This window comes from Taeniopygia guttata, chromosome 2, assembly GCF_048771995.1.
Source record: "Taeniopygia guttata chromosome 2, bTaeGut7.mat, whole genome shotgun sequence".
NCBI lineage: Eukaryota > Metazoa > Chordata > Aves > Passeriformes > Estrildidae > Taeniopygia > Taeniopygia guttata.
Window position 1 is genome coordinate 11,654,863 of NC_133026.1, and position 25,040 is coordinate 11,679,902.

A 25,040-nucleotide genomic window follows, 5' to 3' on the forward strand; every position below is an offset into this window, starting at 1 on the left:
ATCCCAAATTAAGCTCTACATATGAATACATTCTAAAGGCCAGTGACACAAGAGACAAGGAACCACCATCACAGACAGTGATTGCACACTATCATCTGGCTATTATCCATGAGCAATGGCCTAGTGGGAAGGACTGGCTGACAGAATGTGTAAGACTCAACTGCATCTGGAATATGGACAGGACCCACCAATTATTTCTCCTTCTTCCTTCAAGATACTTAAAATACTTCTTATTGGTGGCAGATTAAAACATGACTGTTGTTTTTCAGCAGAGCAAATTTCCTCAAGGGTCTTTAAATGTGCCTGGCAGGGTGGGAAGAAAACAAGACCCACTTTGACCCTAGACCATACTACATTTTCACAAATATAAATATAAAGTGCATCTATCACACCATGTGTATTGCAGAGCAGATCCCAAATGCCAAATTACCTGCATCCTTCTGTGTGTTTGTGTGCATAAAACCCCACATTACAAGCACACACACAGTCACGCACACATTAGGTACTTAAACAAAGTTTAGAAAGCACAATTTCTATATTGAAGTTGAAAGTTTATATTATTAAATTTACTTAGTATGAATAAGATGGGAAATGGATGACTGAAGATTCAAAAGTCACACCTTCACATCTTTGTAAAATTCAATTTTAAAAATGAATTTACAAATGTATTATATACTCCTGAGTTGTATAGAAACAATTTTTTTTTTTTAAGACGAAAATAAAAAGAAAACCACAAAATTTTCTAATTGCATATTCCTCAGTTAAGCACTAAAGTCATGAGGATATCTTTGTCCTGGAAAGGAAGATAGAAGAGCTACAAGATTTACTTCCACATACTTCATTCTCATTTCAGCTTCAATTTTGCTGAATGTACATGCTGTAGCATTAAACTTAGCTAAAAATGCTGATAACAGTGTTAGGAATTGCAGCCTAGAAATGGCTTACAGTGTGAGAAATTACAGCTAGAAGGGACTCTCTAGATTAATTTATTATTCTCAAATTGTTTCTGAATAGAAAATATTATTTTCCAGCAAAATCCAAAAATTATTTTGCTAGTTCACCAAAGACTTGAACACAACTGCTCAATAATTCATTCACTCCAGACAAGACTGGTTCATGAGGTGTCTCTATTCTGTTAATTCTGGTAGAAGTTCATGCTAATCATAGTACCTATAACTTCCTGTGAGCTTGCACTTTAAAATATCATCTTATATAAAAAGCTCTGCTAGTCTATTTAATGATCTGTTGGCTCTGTAATAGTAAAACCACCCTTAGTTCAAATTCAGGTACCTGTATTTTATTTCTTTTATCTGTGGCTCATCTATCAGAAACAAGTCTATGTACAAATTTCAAAATCCTGAGCCTACAGAATCTACAATATATAAAAAATTAACACAGATAGTCTAGAATGAAGATCTTGACTCACTAAAAAGAATGACAAGACAAGCATGGTGTTACAGAATATACAGCCATAGACTAAAAATCTGGTGGAGACCACACTGATTCCAGTTTGAAATTTTTCACATCGGGTCACACATTTTCCCAGAACATTTCTCACTCCCACTTCCCACAAGTATAAAGTACATACTTGAGAAAAATACCCTGTTTCTATTGCTGCTGGCATGGAGCTGACCAAAATTCTGCAGAAGATTTTCATGTGGTTAACTATGTTCACTAAAAACATCATTAGCATTCTAGTGTTTATTTACAGACTTCATTCTCAATCTCATTTTGTCTGTGCAAAGTAGATTGAGGATCCCTCTATTCTCAATTTTCTTCTGCTGCATAGGAAGCACACCCTTCTCTTTGGTAAGATAAACAGCCAGAGATCCTTCCTTTAAGAATAGAGACAAATTATACAGTCCTTTAGTTACAGCTTTTCTCTGAGCCCTCTTCAGTTTATTAACACCCTTCTTGAATTATGAATAGAGCTGTGGGTAAAGGATCCTTCTGTTCTCAGAAATTCCACACACCTTTATTCATCTGCTTAGTCTATTTGTTGACTGGAGTAGGATACAAAAATATCTCCATTGCCCTCTTCCCCTGTATTGAGCAAATTTCCTGTATATCACAATTATTTCAGTCAGCTTTGATTGTTAAACTTAAGAAGTGTGCAAGGTTCCTTTTAAAGGAGATTGAATACAAACCTCATGTTTTACTCATACTTTCATTTATGTGCTCATAAATCCATTTGACTGTTCCTTGTTTAGTCCAGGGTTGTTCTGGCTTCCAGAGCTGCTCCTCCTAAGGAGAGAAAGTTCTGAGCCCTGCTTCACAACCACTCACCTAGAAAAGAGAAAAATTCTTCAGCCTTAGATACGGACCCACCTGCCTGAAAAGCAACATGACTTATCAGGAAGGAAAGTGCATGGAATGGGATACGTTTGCACACACATGCAGATGCACGTGTTTAAGCATAAAGGTTCATAATGGCATTATTCATATTACACCAATTTAGTGCAGAGGAAAAAAAATTCAAACTTTAGCCATGGAAGTAAATGTTCACATTGAAGAATTAAATATATGCAATTCACTCTTGCTTGACTTTCAATGAAAATCATAGCTTTAGTCATGGGCTTATAAAATTCCTTGTTATTTAGGCTTTCAAATATTTTCTGCTTTTACAAGTACGCCTACTTCATAATTATATAATAGTGTTTTTATCAATATAGTGAATATAACACAAATTTCCAGACAGAAAGTGATGCCTTGTGAAGGCTGGCCAAAACAGAGATTAGACAGAACTAAATAATAAAGCAGGTATTTATTAAGAGGCCTTGGGGCTATCCAGGCTATCCAGAGTCCTGCTGGATAACTTGGATAGCACAACCCAAAATGGCCACAAAAATGGATGACCAGTCATGGGGTCTCACACCTTTATAAGTTTTGATTCATATTGGAGTATAGCATATTTGAGTTAATTATCCAATTACAGCTTTAGCCCATGAAGTCACATCCTTCTTGTTTTTCTCTCTTCAGTCCATGTTGTTTATGCTCTTGGGCCTGAGATCTGGATTGGTTGTCCTTGGTCCCCAGCTGGAGAAGGAATTGTTTTGTCTCCCTGCTCTGTGAAGAGAGCTTACTATCCTCTAATATGAAGCCTAGACTTACACACTAAAGCAGAGCAGAATCTGAAAAATATAAAAGCTAAACCTGAGGCATCTAAAGCACAGATTACAGAAGATTTTATCAAAAATTAATTCATTATTTCATTTTCCAAGGATGGAAAATGAGAAAAAGATACTGGAAATTTAGGTTTGAGAAAAAGAGGTTTTTTAAAATGTATTGCCTATCCTTTATCAAAATGTTTCCTGCTGTGTTCATCTTTTCAATTGCAATGAAGCAGACCTTCAGATGTGCTTCTCTTTGATGCATATTTTCTACCTTTTATGAATCTGCATCTAATACATGGTTTGTCTATTCAATGTATCAATACTTTGGAAGCTTTCTTTGCCCTCCTCAAGGAGCTGAGCTGCTCTGTCAGAAACGTTTCAGTGCTCAGCATTGCAATGCCTGTGCTACTTTTCTGAACATCTGCCTGTACCGAGCCAACGCATCACACCTGTCTGTCAGGAAAGACAATAAAAGCAAAGACAATCCTGTGCTCATGAAATTAAAATTAATAAGTAGCAAGCCTGTCAAGCACAACATGCATGGCCCCAGTGTAGCCTCCAGGGTTTCCTTTTCTCAGGCATTGCCAACAGCTGCAGGTTCTAAGGTCTAATTGTCATCAAATCTACAAAAACAGCCTGTATTGCTTATCACCCCTGATCTTTGTCTTCCACATGGCAGCACCTGAGTACCTTAGAATCCTTGCTCACAGTGTATTCCTCCTCGTAATATGTATTTTCAAAATGCCTTTAGCTAATAGAGCTGTTCCATTTGCCTCATGGGTTCCCATCTACTCATGCAAATATCTTAGCTCAATCATGCATTTCTTCAGCTAATCACCCAGATGTATACCTGTGGTAAAGCTGTAAGAACCTGGAAAAATCTTCCTACTGAGTAACTTGTCATTAAGCAGGAAATAGCTGCAAAGACCAGTTAAATCCCATCTGTAACTTTAAAGCAGGAAACAAATGAGGACAGCCAGGAATGAATTATTTAACAATCTTCAGTCAAGTCAAAAGGTGTCCAAAGCTACCAGATTTCATGCTTCTCATCATTAATAGAATTGTTCAAATGCATCAGGGTTAGGGAAAGGTTTTGTGAAAGTTGTAATGAGACAATTTAGAAGAAGTAGATTTTACCCACTTAAAATATTCAAAGAATATAATTTTAGGCATATAATGAACTTTTTATTGAACATTTGCTATTACTGTCAGGACTTGAAAATGTATCAAATCATTCCCACAAACAATATGAATATAAGACAGGATAAAGATAGAAATGCTTTGACCTGTCTGATGTGAATGGATTTCATAATTATAAAATGTCCGTAGCTACCTACTTAATATCAAAAGATATATCTTTTATATATCTTTTCACATGCACAGACACATATATAGTAATTTCTTCTAGCTTCAGTTAAAGATGGAAATTTATAAGTCATACTGAGATAAAAGTTAGAACTGGAATTTCCCATTAAATATTTGCTTTTCTTTGTACATTGATATAAAGTTTAAGATCCCTGTGCTGATGTAATCCCAAACACATTAATCAGTACACTGCCATTTAAGCTCATGACCTAATATTTCAATTAATAGCTTTTTTATACCTGTTTTCTCCTCTACCCTTCTCTACTTCTTTTAAATAAGTTTTCCTACATAATTTTTGCCATGAGCTGGTCAGAAAGTCTTTCATGCAGAAATGCTGACAAAATGTGGATTCTGCATTTTTTGTATGGATGCTGTTATGTCGCTGTTCATTCCACTCAGTAATAGCTGGAGGTTTCAAAGAATGCAGCATAGTAAAAGGAAGAAGCTGTAAGTCTACAGCAAAAATTGCTTTTCACATAATTTTCCATAATTTCTAATTTCTTCTACTTTGCTTTTAGTACTCAATATTTATTCCAAAAAATGCCAAATTTAATGCTCATTTTTTCCAGAGATTTCATAAATCATGTTGGCTTTTAAGTTTAGAAAAATGTTATCTTGGGTAAAATCTTAGACTTCCTAACACATTTTTGTTTCTTGTGTACACTTCTAGTTACCACCTACTTACCACTCTTTCACATGGTCCATGAGGCATTCTCCTGGATATGTGATAAATAGCAGTGAAATTTATTAGTCTGTTTTATAAAGAAATGTATGATTAAAAAAATAGCTACTAGTTTCTTTGTGTTTTTTTCTTCTTTATTTACTCTGTATTAAAAATTTCCTAATAATTTTACCCTGGTTTTTATAGTAAAATAGTAAACACATGACAATGGCATGATGTCTCACATTATCAGTATTATAAAATAGCAATTAACAACAGTAAATAATAAAGGAGCACTCAAAAAATTGACAGAGTTTAGTGGTCAATTTATTTACAAAAAATGTTAATACTGCTGACCTGTGGTGTAAAAAAAGAAATCTGTAAATGTCTTTAAGAAAAATGCAATATTAAATGCTGCAATTTCCTTTTGGAAAGTGTACATTTTTCTGTTGTTGTTTTGTGAACTTTGTCCTTCCAACTGTATGTTTTATATAGCTTTTGCCTTGGAACTCCCTTGTTTCAATCCCCTAAAACTGTCAAGTGTGACTCCACCTGCTTTATTGTTCCCATAAATTCATATGAAACTAGTAGCTAAATCCAATTTGTGTCATTCTGTCTCTCTTTGTAGCCTATTCTAAATCTCCCAGCATGTTTCACAAAAGTAGAATCCTATTAAGGCCAAATAACCACCACTGTATTTTATTCCATGGTTATTACACCCTGCTACTGTCACAGCTCTTAAAGACTCTTGTCTTTCCATGAATCTATGATGGTCAAAACCTGAAAATCTCATTACTACCCTTCTGTTCTGTTTTTTTTCCATGTAATATCCATTTCTCCTATACTATTTTATAATTAACTTAGGTGTTATGTTTAAGCTCAATGCTTTGTCAAATTTGCCAACCTGTAAAATGCTACAGGTTAACATGAAAAACCTGTAGACTTCAGATAAGCGTGGTCTATGAAGCTGATGTTCCTGTAGTTTTACTTAAGTTCTTTGCTTTCAATGTGCTTTAATTTAAGAATTAAGAATAGTATTTTTTCTTTATTATTTCCAATTATAAATTGGAAAACATTGTGAATTTCAATGAAAGTCCTACTATCTGGACTAAAACTCGTATAAAATAGCTGGATTGAAACCCATGAAGAGCTGTTATAAACAGGGTAATATCCATGAAGCATTGAAAAATCATCAATCATATGTATTAAATGAATGCCAGTCATTGTTTAAAAAAATTGAGAAAAGAAAAAAAAAAAAAGAGAACATTTTAAAACACTTCTCTTTAAGTTTTCAGTGTGAAATTGAACATCTCACGATGCAAATGTCTAGGAAACTCATCTCCATGTGGTGTCCTTGATGACTTTTGTGAGATTAGATAGATTGATAGATAGATAGATAGATAGATAGATAGATAGATAGATAGATAGAATGATGCACATGCAGAGAGCGAGAGAGAGTGGAATGTGCTCATTGGAACTGTATTCTAGAAGCTCCAAAACAGAAACAGTTAGTCAGGTTTTTTGTTTGGTTTCTTTGGGGTTTTTGTTTGTTTGTTTGTTTGTTTGTTTGTTTTTTTTCAGAGGAAGGTGTAGGGGAGGTTTAAAAGAATTAATTTTTAAATAAGTGTCCTTATCTGCAATCATAGTATGCAAATAAAATGGCATATCTTGGATTCCTGTTTCTTTCACCCTCTGCACTCATGTCTCATGAATAAGTTCTCTCCTCTTTACTGCAATATGTATAATTAGGTTCTAATCCTGCAGTCCTAAAAGTGTAAATAAGCACATTTCAAATACATGATAATTTTTCCAGGTACTAACACCAAAAGGATGTCTTAGGCTCAGGAATGTTTGAGAGAAGAGCAATCAGAAATAATCTGCTTTTAAAAGTCACAAGGAATCTTGTGCCTAAAGGTTGTGTCTATTCCCAACAAGGAATAGACGCAACAAGATCTCCTTCCATACATATTCCAAAGACAGTGTTGTGATTTATGAAATTTAGTGCTGTGCTAAATACTAGCATGTCATTTCTGGAAAGCCAGGAATAAAAAAGTGAGTTCATATCTACTGGAAATGCTGCACCCTAACAAAGCTAAACTCATTCTCTAATATCTGAAAGGAGAAAAGCAATTAGGAGCATGGAGGGTAACATGCTTCTTTTAGGCAGTTTGGTTAAATTCCATGAGAATAATTTAATTAAATTATAAGATGACTCAAAGCAGTATGACTTTTAAAAAATCTAGGAACTGCAAAACAACTTCAAAAAGAATGAAAGGAAGTTCACTATACTTAAGGTAAGAAAGTGAATATTTACAGTAAATTTGATTATTATGTAACCTCATGCAATGAGTGAAGAAAAATTTAATCATCTTTCCAAACAGATGATGCAGTCATATTGCTCACAGGCTTTAAAAGAAGTTGAATTTAGGCTGAATTATTTTTTTGGTTTCTATTATGTTTTGAATTTAATATATTTAGGTCTGAAAGAAGGTGGCTTACTTCAGCTTTAAGCAGTGAAGATGGGCCACAATACACAGAGCAAATTTTGAACTTGTTACTGTATTTTCTGGGAAGCTTTCAAGAAATGGTGTTTGGACTTAGAATCCCTATTAAGACATATAAACAACATTCAAATTAATATTTACAAAACCTTTAAAAATCATTTAAGAAAGACCTTCAGATTTTTTTTAACACCAGAAAATTTCTTGTTATTCCTTCCTTGCCCTGGAAATGTTAATTTGGTCTGTCTGAAAAAGGTACCACACTGACATCAAATTTCATGACTGAAATCTACTATTATACAGCTGCTCTTTGGCAAATAATTGACCAATCATCTTAATTTTAATACTTGTTTAGCAAATTACTGCTCTCCTTCAATATTCTATTCTGACTTTAGTTTTCTTTAGGAAAAACTATTTTTTTAGTTTTTTAGGCACCTGCTGCCCTGACATATGAATTTTCACAGTGGTTAATTATTTTGTCTTTTGCAACATGCTTAGGAAGCCACTAAACTCTGATTATTTCATAAAAAGAGAGAAAGAGAGAGAGAAATAAGAAAGAAAGAGAGAAAAAGAAGCAAGGGAAGAAGGGAGGGAGGAAGGGAGGGAGGGAAGAAGGGAGGGAGGAAGGGAGAGAGAAAGGAAGGAAGGAAGGAAGACCAAACTCTTAGGTCCATTGTAGAATATATTTCCAGAAGACATCTTCTGTAGGAGAAAGGAGATAAGATTCTGATAGGAAACAATCCTGAGGAGGATTTTCTGTTGGCCTCTGGGAAAGGTTTTCATTAAGACATTTTTAGATCTCAGACAAGTCCAAGCCAGATGAAATAAAAAAACAATAGAATAACAACTCTTATTCTTCTCAAATGCCTGGCAAAGTAAACACACCTCACAGCACATCCTACAGCTAATTTCATCACCATTGTAGGATTAGAAAAATACAGCTGCCCCAGAAGCTACCGATTATCTGGCAATTTTGTATACTGACAAATATATATTTCCTACATATACTATTGCAAAAGTCTTCATTTACCTTTTATAATTACATACATACATATATGTTAGTGTACATGTGTAGGTAGAAAATTTCACATTGGCTAGAAATATAATTTCTAAATATTTAAAAAACTTGAATGCTCTTTTACTCTTTTATCAACAATATCTCTTCTTGCGTCATACTTTTACTTTTTCATTCTTACAATTTTATTTGTATTACTTTCATAAGCTTTAACCACCAGCAAAGAGAAAACTAGAATCTCCAATTCTTCTCAGATGTATTACAGTCTGCAGCTCTGGACTGGCTCTTTATGTTATAATCCTTCACAGTTATATCCTTAGATAGACTTTACTTCAGTTTTATTCTAGTTTTTGTTGTTATACTCTCTTGAAACTTCTTACATTTCAGTGTGCTGAGGAGGAGGCCTTTTCTTTTCAGACTAAGATAATGTGATTTCAGAAATCTGCTTTATTTCTCAACATCAAAGAAATCTCCATTTCATTCAGCATATATTGCACTAAACAATTCCTGCTTCCTTTTGATGGCATTATATGTGCTTGTTTTGTTAAAAGGGATATTTAATTATACGTTAAATGGATCTTCATTCCTGTAACCTGACTTTTCTTGACTAATTTAATTTGATGGACAATAGAATTAGCAACTCCCTCACCATTCCTTTTCACTCTCCTCCCATCTTCCATTGTCAGGAGATTAATTCAAAATAAATTGCTTTACAAAGATGTTACTTTGTAAATCTCTTAAACTACATCGACACCCATAAGATGTTTTAAAAACTGTTGGTAATCATGGGGGACTGTAAAGATTTTCTTGATTTTTATGGTCGGATTTTTGTCCTCATTTTCTATTGATTTTCTGCATGTATTAAGAATATGGCAAAGCCAGTTATTTTGAGGACTTACTGCACTACACAGAATTAAAGGGTAGTGATTATAATTGGGAGTATTTAAAGTATTTTCACTTGTAATGAAAGGGTAATGCTGGGTGAACTTAGACCTTTAGTAAAATCCACATGTGCCTCTTTCCAACCAAAACGATTCTATGATTCCTTGATCCTTTGCATGAACTCTTGCCATGAATACTTGAAATATCTTGGTAAGTTCATACAGAATCCACAGGGGAATACAGGTACTGGAACACAGAAATGAAGCACTTTCTGCAATCACTACAAAATCCCTACAACTAGTCAACTTTTCAGATGTTTTCTATGGTAAAACTGAATGGCAATTTACACAGTGGTGTGCTGGTCCATGGTTCTTGTAGGAACAATGGCAATACATTCAAAGACAGTGTCAAAAATACTGAGTGACAAAACACACTGTGTCATTCAATGCTTCAATCTCAGTTTTTACAGACACTTTCTACTTATTTCCTGCTTTCTATTGTATGTTAGTGATAGCTAATCCACAGAAGCTTGCCATTTCAATTAATTGAAACATTTATTGACATATTGATGGAACACAATTTTATATTGAAAATTATTCATTTTTGCTCTTCTCCATTTACGGTCTACCTTCCAGCCATCCATTGATCTTACTGTCTTGACTTAGTTTGAGCTTTCCTTTCTTGAAACATATTCACCAATATTTGTTTTCCTGTTTCAGCCCTTAAAATGCTAATTTTGTTTCCTTTAGCAGTGCTCCTTCAAAACACATATGATGAGATTTCGTGCAGCACTTGGTCTGCCCTGGAGCAGCTGGCCTACACTACAGAATTGGAGATGTAGGACCATTAATTTTCTCTGAGAATCATGAGCTAGCTACTATCTTGGTCAGACTGGCCTAAAATTTTCAGTGCTCTCACTTTGGGGAACACTTTAAGATGGTTGGATACCCATACTCATTGTACTGAGAAGCAAGAAACTAGTTATTCCCAGGGCAAGAGAGGGAACATATGTATGTATTGATGTGCACTTTTAAAGCATTTAACAATTTCCATTAGCAATTGAAACCAGAATTTGCTAAGTTAATCGAGAATGAACTTTTATCTTCTATTCAACATAAAATCTAACAAGGAGTTGATATGAGGTAAAAATTAAATATGTCATTCAAAAAAGTTTCTTAAGCATGAAAAATAACAATGCATAAAAAAGAATTTTCTAATTACTTACTGGCCCATTCATCTTCCTTGTCAGCATGGGTTAACACCACACTAGATGAACAGCTATTGTCTTCTTTTGAGGCACTTGTACGATCAAGCCTTGGCATGCAGGTAAGAGCTGGTGACAGACATTCAGTAAGACTTCCACTAAGATTTATTCCAGAAAAAGAGAGCTAAGCTATCACACCTTACATTAATAGAAACTGGATATTTCTGATGATTACTTCTACAAGATCCAGCTGGTCTTCAGGGAGCTTTTCAGCACAGGCCTTGGCCATGCTTAAGTCCATGTTAGTGACAGTTAATTTTACTCTGGCACTGTCACCTGCAGATTCATGGGACACTGTCACAGTTTAGGTTGACCTTCAACCTTGCTGTTTCTCCAAAGCAATGGCACTGACTTCCTCCTCTTAGAGATGTCTTTCCTTTTCTCTCTTCTTTTTCACAATATTCAAGATCTTTTCCTGCATGTAAGAAGAGCTCTTTCAATTTTTAAGCATTATTTCATTGCTATACGCTCTTCCATTACAGGAAAACCTGTTCTGCTTCAATCAGGGTATCCTTATGAATGATTTCTTTGCCTCACTGTTTTCATTGTGTCTGTGACATTAAGTCACTGAGATGTAATTGTACACATTCCTGAGTGCTCTGAGACAAGGATCATAGCTTTGTAAGTGACATTGCTGTTAAATTAGTACTCAGAATATTGTGTGGACAGAGTACTAGTATAAGCACACAAACTTATATAAAATATAAAAGACAAGGGTACAAGTCAAGCTACATTAATGGAGAGATTTTCAGTTTATTAAACTGAATTGCTAAAAAACCCTCTGCTTTTAATTCACCAGTTAGACAGAGACAGTGCAAGGCTTTCTTTTGTTTTAATTGATTAATTAGTCAGTGTGTGTGCAGCAGCACAAGCATAAGCTGATATGTAAATGCTAAGTGGCATTGTTCATACTATGCTAAGCAGGCGTTTAAAAATATGTTTTATTGATCAGATTCCTTCCTGGAGGCAAAACTGATGATAAATATTACTGGCAGGGTTATGACTACTGGGAAATGGGCAGATGTTTGCTTCAGACATTTCATGTTTATGAAGCCAAGGATAAGGTGCCAGTGAGGAGCATTCTCACGCTGTATTTGTGCTCCTTTGTACCTCTTATGTTGAATTCATTTTTCTGTGAAACTGAATATTAACATTAATATTTTCTTTGAGGTTTCTTTTATGCAAGGTGTCTTCTGACCAAGGGAAGTCCCTTCCTCCTGATGTTGTGCTAGGCACTGTATAATATAGGATTCATCCAATGGTTGTCAAGGTAAACACACAGAAAACCACTCTCTCAGCAACAGGGGGAGGAAGGTGGTGAGCTTGACAAGGTGGTGGCTAAGCTCCTGCTTGAGAAGTGAACAGCTTTTCCATGCAATCTGAGCAGGAGACATATCAATAATATTTTATTTTTTATGTATATTTCTTCAACATTTCACATTTCTCTATCAAATAGGTCATATCTAATGAAGATATGAAACACTTCTCTATTTTTCACCCTTTTCTTAGTGAAGTTAGTGTTAGATGTGGCATTAAGTAAATATAAAGTATGATAATATAGCTTCTTCATGGAGGTGGTGATCTCAGCCCCATGAGTATTTTAAAACTTGCCACACTCAATATTTTACCTGTTTATTGCATATGTATAAACATTAATAGTATAAAAATATAAACTTATATTAAAAGTCATTTACATGAGCTGCCACAGAGTGAAAATATTCTCTTGCACAGAGGCACAAGATTTACCCATGTCAGTCCTTGTAGTGTTTTAATATATGGGATTAGATATATAGTAATTCAGATGGTTAATTTTACCTCAGTTTTGTCAAAAGGCTTGGAGTACTGAAATTCATGTATTTCTGCAGTGATTTGTAAAAGAAAATACCAACTTTTATTTCAGTAGGTAGTACAGCACAGTACAGTTCCCTGAACATTTATTTACTCATTAAGTCCTTATTTTGTAAGAAAGAGATACCATAGATTTCCTTGATATATTGCTTTTAGGAGACAGTGAAAAAAGAAAGGGGTAGGAAGTCAAGCCATAAAAGGGTTCGTGAGTCCAAGGAACCCAGGTGTTTGGCTATGAAGGTGGCAAACCTTGAGATGAGCAAAAGTCTCTTTACTAGTCCCTCCAACAGAAATTTTCTTGAAGATATTTTTCAGCAATTTTCAATCCTGAAATTTTAAAATTTTAATTTTAAGTCTTTCTTTTAAATATTTTAAACTTAAAAAGGGTTTTAAAATAATGTAATTTTCTTTGTGGTAACAAGTCATGGCTGCTCTGTATCCCAGCAGAAGAACCCCATAGCATGCAAAAGAAATATTTCTCTCAGCTCAAGACCACAGGCTACTCCGGAGCACATCACATTAGTTCATGTTTTGTTCTCATTGGCTATAAAGTCTTTGCCTTATGGTTCTGCCTGCAAGGAAAGAGACCTGTAGTATTGTCCACCTTAGAGAAATTTATGTCTCAGATAAAGACAAAAACCAGTTTTTTTCAGGCTTGTCATTTTGATGACACAAAGACATCAGGGTGTGTCAGCAGAGTGAGCACCATGCAGACAGGGAGATAATAAAAATGTGTCTGAATATGTATGACTCCCTACATCCCTCCTGTTTCCACTCTTAGTTCTGACACCTTCTAGCCCACAAGTATAAACATAATTCACCCTTAAAGGAGGTCTAGAGACTTATTTCTAGGACTGTAAGCAGGCACTTTGTCTCCTCCAGCTCCTTTGACAAAATGGCTGAGCACAAAAGCAACAAAAAATAAAAGGCTCAATATCTGATGGAAATAGATATTTTTAGATATATATTAGGATATTTTATATAGATATTAGGATTACAACAATAGAGTTTAGAGGAAGGGGGGAAAGGAAAACCATTCCTTTCCTTTCTTAGGAGTCTGGGATGATATGAACTGTGCATCAAAAGTGTGATAAAATAATTTTGTAGTGAGTGATATTCAAACCTTCCCTTCCTGCTTATTTTACATTTAAATATATTTATAAATATGCTATATTTATTTTATATTTTTATTTATTTTTCCCTGTATTTTTAATTTTTCTTTCTTATACTAGAAAATCATATCCAAAGAATAGTCTATTTCCCATAGAAAAAAGCACAATACCTCTGCCTAGCAATATTTTCAGTAAGAACACTTAAAGTTTAATGGCAAAGGGATCTGAAATAAATATACCTTATTTGACCATGTATACTGAGTAGATTATTTACATCTCTATCTGACTGCTACACAGGTCAATGTTACACTATGTTAATTTTCTCATTTTTCATATTTATCTTTTTGAGTGTATTTTTTTCACTCAAATAAAAGAATAAGAAGCTGACTACAAGGTAGCACAAAACTGTCTGCTAGAAGCTATGACCTAAAATATTTATTTTAAACACCACTACTCTTTTTCACATCTTTGTTAGCTTTGCTTCATGTCCAGATCCTGAATTCTCTCTGGTGGGTGTGTGAAGGACTGGTTTCAGCTTTGTATTAGAGAGCACTACCAAAACCAGGGAAACAACTCCCTTGTGACTGCACAAGGGCATCCACTTCATGTATTCTGTAGACTTTAACCTTCTCGTGGTTAAATGTTCTGGATTATTATTTAAATTCTTTTATTATATTTAGACTACTCTTTCACAAAATCAACAGGCAATTAATATGGTATAGTTGTATATCTGTCTTCTTAACTATCAGTTATAGTGAAAAATAAATAAGTAGACTATACAGTCAAAATTCTCCCATTACAGACATTTAAACTTCAGATAAATATATTAAAATATTATATAACTGATAACTCTAAGTATTCTTTTAGTACCTTACTTCCACAGATATTACTTCTCTTGAAACTGTCTTTGAAATTCTCTAGGCATTCAGGAAAATTAGGTTCTGCAGCTGGAGCTAATGTGCTATCATGATAAATTTTTCACTTTCAGTATGAATAGAAGCAAGGTTGAACATTTAATTGCTAGATTCTCAGTGACCTCTAGGATATTTTTTTTAACCTGAAAAAATTATAATCACAAACTAGATAAAGTATTATTAGCAAAATGATCTCAAAGATACTGATGGGAATAGTCATAATTTTCCTTTAAAAATAAACACATCCGCTTGGGTACGTTCAGTTTATATATAGAAGATGCTTGTTTTATTTAGCCACCTATACCAGAGGTACCCCAGCTATTTTAAATGATGAATTGCACATGTCCATACACATGCTTATTGTAGCTTTTGATGCAGTAGCCATAAGATTTTTGGGAATGCTCCTACTTCACTGTACTTGACTTTGAATCAGCATGATTGATGATAGTTGCTGTTTTTCATCAGTAGGGCCAGTTTTGAAAGCCTGGAGGACCTGTAGCTGTGGGCTGCTGGGGAAAAGAGAAAGACAAGAAGTGATGGTTAGATGTTTTTGCAGTCCCAGTCTGAACTGCAATTTGTCCAAGTCAGTCTTTGCATGTCCTTACTTCATCCTTGATATCTCCCACCTTCCAGTATTTCCTTTACTTCCTCTTCTTTCACCTCAAAGCTCTTGTCCATGCCTTTTTCATGGTATGCAGTGTCTTCCCATGACCTTTAGAGAACTGGTTTATGAAGATACAAAAAAATTATTTTGCATACAACAGTATTTAAGATCCCAGCTCTTTTACTTGAAAAAAAGGGGTATGAATTCTTTAAGAAAAGGTAAATCTGAGATACAGTCTTCTTGTTTCAACTAAGAAGTAAGAAACACAGAGAGATCAAAACATATGTGAAGATGCTAAACTGAAACTCCAAATTATTATAGGACAGGGAGAAGCTAGGATCCCATCCTTATTTTATCTTAAGACATTTTCTTGACTATAAAGAAGGATACACAGAGATGAATGCAAGGATTTTCTGCTAAGGACAGCTATGAATGTTAAAGGAAAAATATGATATTGAATCAATAAATCAAGGAGAGAACCCCAGAATTTATTCTGCCACCATCATCACTGTCAGAAAACATCAGAATCCTGATAGTGAGAGGAAGGCATCACTGAATGGAATATTTTGAACAAATGAAGCCTGGTGCCGAGGGAAATTACAGGCTTTTCCAAGAATGTCACCCTCGCAGTCATGGAGCTATAGACCTTCAGAAAGAAAACTGAAGTTCAAGTAACATATATACTAAAAGTACTTTGACACAAGTGTATCAGATTTTCAGAATTGTGATCATTGTACTATTCCCCAGAAGTCATTTGTATATATATATAAAACTAACTTTGCTTATACAATCACATTGAATATATATTATCAGAAATAAAAAACAAAACAAGAACAAAAAACCCACCTAATAAAATTTAATTAATGCTAAAATACTTAGTAAAGACAGGTACAGTAAGGAAGGTTAATTACTCAAGTTTATCCAAATTCAAGTTCACCTCCTACAGTCCTCAAGTTCAAATCAAAAATTAAAAAGGAAGGGCCAGTCAGTGGAAATGTAACTAGCAAGGGGACTGCTGAGTAAATTAAGGAAAGATGGATGAATTAATGTTGTTTGGAAAAATTTATTTTTTGTTTTTTTAACCAGAAAATAGCACTAAATATAAGATCTGAAACCTATGAGAAGAGGTGGCTTTAAATGTATTTTTTAAAGAAATACATTCATGTACTACCTTTTAAAGATGATCATCAAAACTTTATCACTGCAAGAATACTCTGTTAAATTAAAAATGCTTATTTTTATTTAGAAATTTTATTGTCTATTATTATTATTATGAGCTATTTTGTTCTATGGTTTTAAAAGGAGTTTTTCTGTTTTACCAAGGATGACTGAGAAGTTACCTATTTTTAAGGAAAGTTTGGGATGCAGATATTTTTGCCCTTCAAAATTCAGTTTTTCCTAACTCTGAGAAAAACTTGATTTGCAACGAAGTTCCAGGTGATGAAATCTTCTGCCAGTCCTCTGACTGTGACTTTGGGTGACACGTTTGTTCAAAAGATGGAAAGAGAACAAAGGAATACAGTTCCAACTTACCCATCAGGGATAAAGGCAATGTAGGGGCCATCCCCTGGCAGTGGGCAACTTGTGCAGTGTTTTAGAAACCTCAGTGTATCAAGTAAAGCATTTTCAGTATTTGCACACATGTACTATTTTGCTTAGCCCTTCCGACAATTTTAATTTATTTATACATGTCAAAGACTGTACATAACCTGGGTAATCCTTTTCAAACTATGCTGTGTCCTAAGCAATGATTGTATATGAGAAAACAAATTATTTTAGGAGTAAACTGACCAAACTGTAAGAGTGGTCGTGATATGAGGTGAATAAAATTTTGGCTGGCCAGAGATGGCAGATATTTTTTTCCATTCACAATATTTTTTTAAAAAAATTGAATAGTAACCTCATCCAAATGTTTAAATGAATTATCTTTTAGTGACAATTGCCAGAAATAAAAAGCTAAAATAAAAGAAATCAACCTTTTCCATCTTGGAATTCAAACCTATGGAGTTTCATGCTAAATAATTCAGTTCCAATTAACTTGGCATTGTACTACAACATGCTCTAATGTAGAATATTGAAAAACCAAACCCTCATTATCTACCACATTGGGTAGAATTAAAAAAGGCTTGTGCTGCAAATTCTTAATTAAACTTTAGACTTTTCTGTAGAAAGATATTTGCTTGAAGGAAAAAATGGAAAAAAATCATTATATTTTCCCAGACCTGATTGCAAAGCTCAGCTGAAAAGTTTTGTGGGGAGAAGGTGAGATCCTCTAAAATCCTACTCAATGTATAACTTCCACCTGTCTGGACATATGTTTGTTCATCCTTGCAATAAATTTGACATCACCTTATAGCATCAGCTATTTTTACCATTTATTGTTATTGCCTCCTCCTTATAACACTAACGCTAACCAAACACCACCTTACCTGTATCAGTACATTATTTATGTTTCTATGAAAGGAAGAAACATAGCAAGCTGAAGGATTTTTCTAATATTTGCAAAGGTAAAGGCAAAAGCAAAGACAAACACTTATCCCTCTACAAGTCTGCGTAAACCATAGGGAGAGCAGCTGTTGTGAACCACAAGTGAGCCAGGTCACACTACTGACAGTTAATAATGAGCCTGAATAATTTTATCTGAGGTGGTTTGTGCTTCTTCTGCTGTTTCCTGCAATGTGACAGCCTGCAGGAACTCTCAGTACAAGGAGAATGATTGCTAAATGTTGGATCAGTATCACAAAATGTACTTTTTTGCAAGGTTAAATGAAAACAGAATTAGACTATTTTCCCAGCCCTTGGGACTGAGAATTTATGCAGTGACAGCCTTGAAACCCAATTTGGATTAGCAGAAATAACAAGTGAAGTTGGTGAAGAATTTTGTCCTCAGTGAATGATTAAGAGTTTATCAGTGACTAAAATCTTTTAAATACTAACAATTAAAGATATGTTTGTTGGATTTTACATCAAGTCCCTGCTGAAGTGGGAAGGAATCTGAACTTTGTCACTGAATTTTGGTTCACCTTTTGTATTACCTGCCTGATCTTTTGTGTTGTGATTTTATCTTGGTGATGAATTTTCTTTTTATAACACATAAAGTATGTGGTGGAAAATTAGTGTCAGCTTACCATTTAACCTTTTCCTGTCATTCACTCCTATTGCCATTTCTGTACAGATTGCTATTTATCACTGTGGTATTTCATTTTGAATTCTAAATTACGCATATAATCAAAAATTAAATGCTATAATCTTTAAATAAAGGAACTTCCTACATAACCTCTATGACAGGCTGTAAATGTGTCTCTCTTCCTGAACTCTACTTTGTAGTTTAAAATTGTCAGGAATTCTTTTATGACGTTTGTGGGGGTGGGTTTCTACAGAAATGTCAATTTGCTGAAAGTTAAACTTTCCACAGATCAAGTTTCAATGCAAACATAATCAAGAAGAGTTTCTCAGCTGAGGATGGGCATTTTTTAACTGCAATCAGAAGAATAATTGGACAACAAATAATTGACAACAGCTAAGGTACACTGCAGAACCATGGGAAGCCAAGGTTCATTTTAATCAATGATTATTCAATTCTGTAAACATAAGTAGATCTATTTCAAATAGAGAGCTCAAAATGCATATGAGGTGTGAGAAACCAGACTGAAATCCACACTTCACTTTGAATATGAGTCTCAGATTCCTGAACCTACTCTACTACAAAGCACTCCTGCCAAAAACGCTGCCGCTTCCTCACTTGTACACCTCCAGATCACACAATATGCAAGAGCATGTCACCACTGAGATGAGAAGACATCCGGATTGCAACGTATTTCACTCACAATTACCAGATATTTCACAGCACTCAAATGGCTGTATAAGGTGACAGCACAAACCAAGTTCTTTAAAGCACAGCTCTCCCATATGGGTACACAAACGGCTCTGTAGTTACAAGTTTGGATTTTTAGTACATTAAGCTACTCCACGGAAAGTCTTTGTTCACACTTCATGATTCATGCTGGGAGATACTTTACATCTTCTGCAAGTGAGAAACCACACAACTTTTCTGTGGTTCATAGTCTGATTTGGTGCATTGTGTTTGTGTGTATTTGTACATATGTGTGCACACACATGCATACCTATGGGTGCACCTATAAACACATACACGTGCACACGAGTTTGCACAAAAGATGACAGCAAACATTCTGGGGTTTATGGTCTGTTGAGATGGGTTTCAGCATCTCTCTCCTGTTATCCAAAAGCACAGTTATTAGTGCTGGAGTAGTGAGTGTTAAATTCCCTCTGATGATACATAGAACCTTGAGGCAGATATAGAGAACACAGCAGTGCCAGGGGATGCTGAATGGAATTTTTCTTCTTATAATAACAGTTATGCCATTTCACCTTGAACAGCTAACAAAGTTTTCACAGAGATCTTTAGCCTGACGTCAGTTTTTAACTCCTGTCTTCTTTGCTGCAACCTCCTTATAACAGGTAGTGCCTCAAAACTCATATTTTGTAAAGAGTAACAATGAGATCAGTGAACTCCATGAAGGCTTCTGTCTCAGTAAGGAGGGAACGTGATCTTCAGTTATCAAGAAGCTGTGGTATAATAGAGGATGAAGAGGACAGATACTTCTTTCTGCCATTCCTTATGCTTGATATGCCTCACTTTACATCAAGCTTGATATAAAGAATTTCTATCAAGCTTGATATAAATTCTTAAAGCCACCAAATTTTCCTAATTAAACTATACCAGTTCTGTCAATATTTATTGTCCCTGTGGCCTCTTCTTGTATGTACTGGATTCTTCCTTTATCTGGGGTTCATTTGAAAAAAATACTGCAGAAAATGACATATCAAATCATGCTGCCAAAAAACCAGAAGTGAGACTCAGCTTCACTTTTACAATAAGCACCTCATGATTTTTAAGTTCATTGAAATTCCCCATAACTGCAGGAAAAAATCTTTTTCTTCCTAGTAGTGTGTGTTCACTTTTATGCAGGTACATTATTGGTCAAAGCTTCCAGCTGTGAATAGATTTAGTTCTCGTCTGTCCTTGGCTTCTTGCTCTGAAGAAATGTGTGAATAATGTAGATTTAAAAAATAAGTTCATAACTTCACTCCTTTCAGCATGAACTACAATGGTAGTGCTGTTTAAAGAATCTCTCAATCTTTTCCATAGTTTGAGATTAAGATATTTGATAGAATCTTATGTGAGGATTAATGAAAAAATATAGTTAGCTGTTCATCCTCTTTGTTTTTTATCACTCATCATCTTGCAATGGAAACCCAACAAAAGTGTTCAAAGCTAGAGATTATACAAGTGCAAAAATTGCCTGGGACCTACAGAATGACCAGGTTGTAATCATCTCTCAAGATCTGTAGATTTGTTCCAAAAAAAGGAATTTTTCCCCCCAAAGCCAATTTTCATTAATAATTCCATCAGGAGGACCTGCTATCCTGCAGAACAAGGAAAGTATGGGTAAAAAAGCATTGTATAAATGCATACCATTCAAATTAACTTTTATTAACTTTTTTTTAATGCATACCATTCGGATTAACTTTTTCATAACATATTTTAATAGCTGAAGAACAGAAAGGTCCTAATGAAGTAAAAAAGAAAAATAGTAAAAATTTGGCTGTGTTTTTCTCCTAGAACTTCTGGTATGTGTGTTTTATCTTCCAGTGCATTGTGGTGCAAACTGTGATGGCAGAATGCCTGTGGTTCTGCTTAGTGCAGGGAATGAGATTAAGAAAGATTCAACAGAAAATAGAAGGTTCTCAAGACCAGTACCCACAGGTAAGAGACACATTTTCTGTTTCACTCCTGTTTAGCTTAATCTAAACTAGTACTTAATCTTGATTGTGTTTAGTACATAGTCTAATATAATCATGTCTTATTTTTGTTTTGAATTCAGAACACTCTGTAGTAAATATGAAAACTATGCATTTCTACTGGTACTTATTACCCTGAAGGAGTAAGAACTTTGACTAGTCTAAAAGTGGTTCATATCAAAATATTCTGGTTTAGCAATATGATCTGGGAGTCAATATTACCTCATGTCTGTGTATCTTTAGTACCACATAAATTTTCTCATAATTCTACTGAAAATTTGTTTCATTTTTAAAATTACACCTCCTTAGAGTTAATTTTAACATGGTTTTAGATCATACTACAGCCACACATATATTTTATAGGTCTACATTTTTTATATGGTTACCTCTGAGTTACTTGTCACAAAGTCATCATGGAATATTTAAGAATTTTACCACACTATAGGAATACTATTTTGTATGCCAAAACCAGCATTGTTAGAAAGTGAAATTATAGTTCTGGTATAATCTATATAAATAATTTTGTAACTGCAGCAAGCAAAAGCCATAATGACTGTGCTGCATTTTTGATAGCTTGCATAATTTCTGTCTTCTTACATGCAAAGTAGAGTCACAGGACCTGCTGATATCTCAGTGACATCGATGTCCTGCATGGGCAAAGGATAGATCAGCTGGTAAGCAAACTGACAGATTTGTTCATGGCACAGCTATAATGTCATTTGAAGTTCAGAAAATCTATTTGTGATTCAAAGCTTTGAGGTCATCTACAACTTATACTGCCTCCAAATTTTACTGTCTGTCTCTACTGTTCTGGTCCTTTGAAATGCTGCAAGAGTTAATCAAAATTCAATTGTTTGTTTTTAATCAGATTTCATGGAGAAAGTACATTGTAGGTGGAGAGATTGTGAATTGCATTGCAAAATGGAAATATAAGGTGTAATTTGATCACTATAAATGAGAAAACAGTAACAATTAAAAGTTAATAAAACATTACCATGAAAATCAAGAACTAATTGAAAGGTCAGTGGAATAAATATGGTACTGAACCATGTAAATAATAATCTAACACTCCTTTATTGCAAATTAAAAATACAGTTGCTAAGTGATATAGAGTTCATAAAAAACTGCTTTTACTCCTGAAATTAATGGAAAAGCATCTACTGATTTTAATGAGATCAGAAAATTCATTCATGAATTGGTCATATCTACAAAGCTATTGGAAAATCACAAATTCACTCAAAGATGAGACATAAAGCACAGACTTACTTCCAAATAAAGTCTAAAATAAACTATTTACTGCATTGATACATAAAGATCTGAAAATCATAATTAAATTATTTTGTTAGTAATATCAGGGCAGAATCTCTGATCAAATATATAAAATATAGCAGCTGTTCAAAAATAGTTTTCAATTTCATTTAGAGCTCTTTATACTCTCTGGGCAAAACTTCTAAGTAGTTCTTGATATTTGAAAATTCTCACATCATGTACTGAACCGTTGCTCCAGCTGCTGTCTGTCCCAGCTCCTGACACCCTTTGCTGTTATCCTTACTTTTCCAAAGTAAGACAACTGCTGCCTGTGGAGAAGGGGTGGAAAGATGCATTTGTAAGCAGGACACAACTTTGCAGCTCACATTTCAGCTGCCTGGTACCACAGCTGTGAGAAGAGTGCTGTGGGAATAGTGCCTGTAAATGCAGCAAATGGGAATCGAGTGCAGATGGGGTACAGCCAGCACAGGCACTGCTGCACCACAGATCTCACTGCAGCCACTCCACTGGCTTGTATTTTCACATGAAACACAAAGGAAATTTTCTTGTTCTCTCCCTCCATCATCACTTAACCTCGTTTGGAGTTCTATAAATTTTAATGTGCAGAAAAAAAATTATCTATATTTAATTTCATCAAAAACAGGTTCTGAACAGAATTTTGAGCTTTCTTTTCCAACAACTTCCAACATTTAAAAAAATTAAATACCTTTCATTTAAGAAGCTATGATAACATTAAAAATGGGTTTTTTTGGTTATGAAAGCTTATTCAAGGCATTCTTTGGGCTAAAAAAAAAGGAGACTGATTAAAAGCCTACAGTAAGAGTGACTTCTGAAGCTTTTCAGTAATAATTTTGAGAATTCTTTATTAATTACAGTTACAGCAGAGTTGGAGGAAGAATAAGGCTGGATTTGAGCATGGCTGGCTGTGGACAATTATATCAAATATAGGTGAAAATTAAAGTCATAATTTGACAAAGTACTTGAATTGGCATGGCCAAGTTAGAGGCCTATTTAGAATCAGCAAGAATCCAAATATTTTGACAGAATTTGAAAAGGTCCTTCTCCAGTTTTTTTAACTTCTTCTCAGAGATTGCACTTATTCTTTCCGATTGTTCTACTTGAATGATGAAACTCGAAATACACTGTAGAAGGTGAAAATACATACTGCAGCTAATTGTGAAAATCACGGAAATGGAAATTATTTCTCCTTCTGCATCCCTTTCTAAGGAATATTCTTGTAAATTAGTTATTGAAAAATGCTTACTCTTTAAGTGGATGTAAAAAATATTTTATTTTAAAAGTTTTAAGTTGTTCTTGAATAATCTGTTCTAAAACAAGCTTGTCAGTTAAGAAAAAAAAAGATATGGTTTTATTTGTGATATGCTGAGGAGCAAAGGACGTGGGATAATAGCCTCACTCTGTAGAAGCTGGTGACTTTTCTATGACATCTTTTGTTAACCTATGCTGCTTCAAGAATGAAATTTCAATTAATTCAACTCAGTTCAAGAATGAAATGACCACCTAACATCACACACTTAGGTACAGAGATAGATATTGGTTTAGATACAGATACTGATTTTCTGGTCTTCTATTTTTCATTTTCAAACAAACAAAAAAAAAGAATACAATAATAAATAAAGAAGACTTACCCACAAAACCAGACAGGCACTATCTTTAACTTTCATCTCTACTCTTGAATATTTCTCTCTCAATACAGTCCATCATCACTTTTTTTTTAGCTTAAGGCAGTATGTTTTAAGTAGCAGTACAAAAAATTCAAAATGACACATCTCTATTTTAGTAAAACAAAGATTCAGCTAAACATCAAAGAAACCAGGACAACTGTAGCATGAAGCAGCATGGAAACCATAAAATTTTCTTCCTAAATATATATTTTTTGTATAATCTATACAGTTATTTCTAATTAATTTCTCAATTACTGGAGTTCACACAGCTCAGAAACAAGCAGTTTCGTTAATAGTAGCAACTGAAAGTAAGACTCTCTTTTCAAAGTTGTCTCTAAGATCTGCATGAAATGTAGAGTGTAATTAAATGCAATGTTGCATTTGTTGCATGTTCAACTCTTGTTGTAAAGAGGTTCTTCATTGGTGATTATTTTACCTCTTTTTTTCCCCTTTGCCAATTAGCAACATTTTCAGCTAAACTATAAAATTCATGTCAACAAATTAAGTTCATATATCAATAACAAATCTGATAAACATTTCAGAAGTCTGAATGACTGACATGGAATGAGTGAAAAACCAGCACAGAACTGGTCATCTAGAAGTAAAGCAGAAGGAGTAAATAAATAAATTATTAAAATCCCTAACTCTACTGGTAAGTAATACACTGGGGAGTTAAAAGTTCCTTGCTGACCCAAGACCAAATGTATCTCATAACATTTTTGAAAACAAAATCACAGAACTTGGACAATTGTGATTCAAAGCCTGGTTTCCTATTCTTCAGATTGAAATATGGCATTTGAGGAAATGAGCTTCAAGAAATTTAGCATAGCTAATGACTTATTTTGCAATAGCTTTGGAGAGAGTTGCCGTATTATGCTTTCATATTCTGGTTAAAACCCTTCCAGGTTTTTAATAAAGGACAGACTAAAACCATAGGTGATTTGACCACAAGTCACCCAATCTGAAATACAGAAAATACCTCAA

General features: G+C 34.4%; 1 long non-coding RNA gene across 2 annotated transcripts; it reads left to right on the forward strand.

Annotated features, from left to right (window-relative positions):
• The first annotated feature begins 6,735 nt into the window (after positions 1–6,735).
• LOC121469364 (uncharacterized) lies at positions 6,736–24,642 on the forward strand. Of its 2 annotated transcripts, none has more exons than XR_012054334.1 (3): positions 6,736–7,433; positions 20,954–21,067; positions 21,708–24,642. It is a non-coding gene; the product is annotated as an uncharacterized lncRNA (long non-coding RNA). The 2 variants fall into 2 exon arrangements; XR_005979347.2 differs by having other exon boundaries at positions 21,711–24,642.
• The last annotated feature ends 398 nt before the right edge of the window (positions 24,643–25,040 follow it).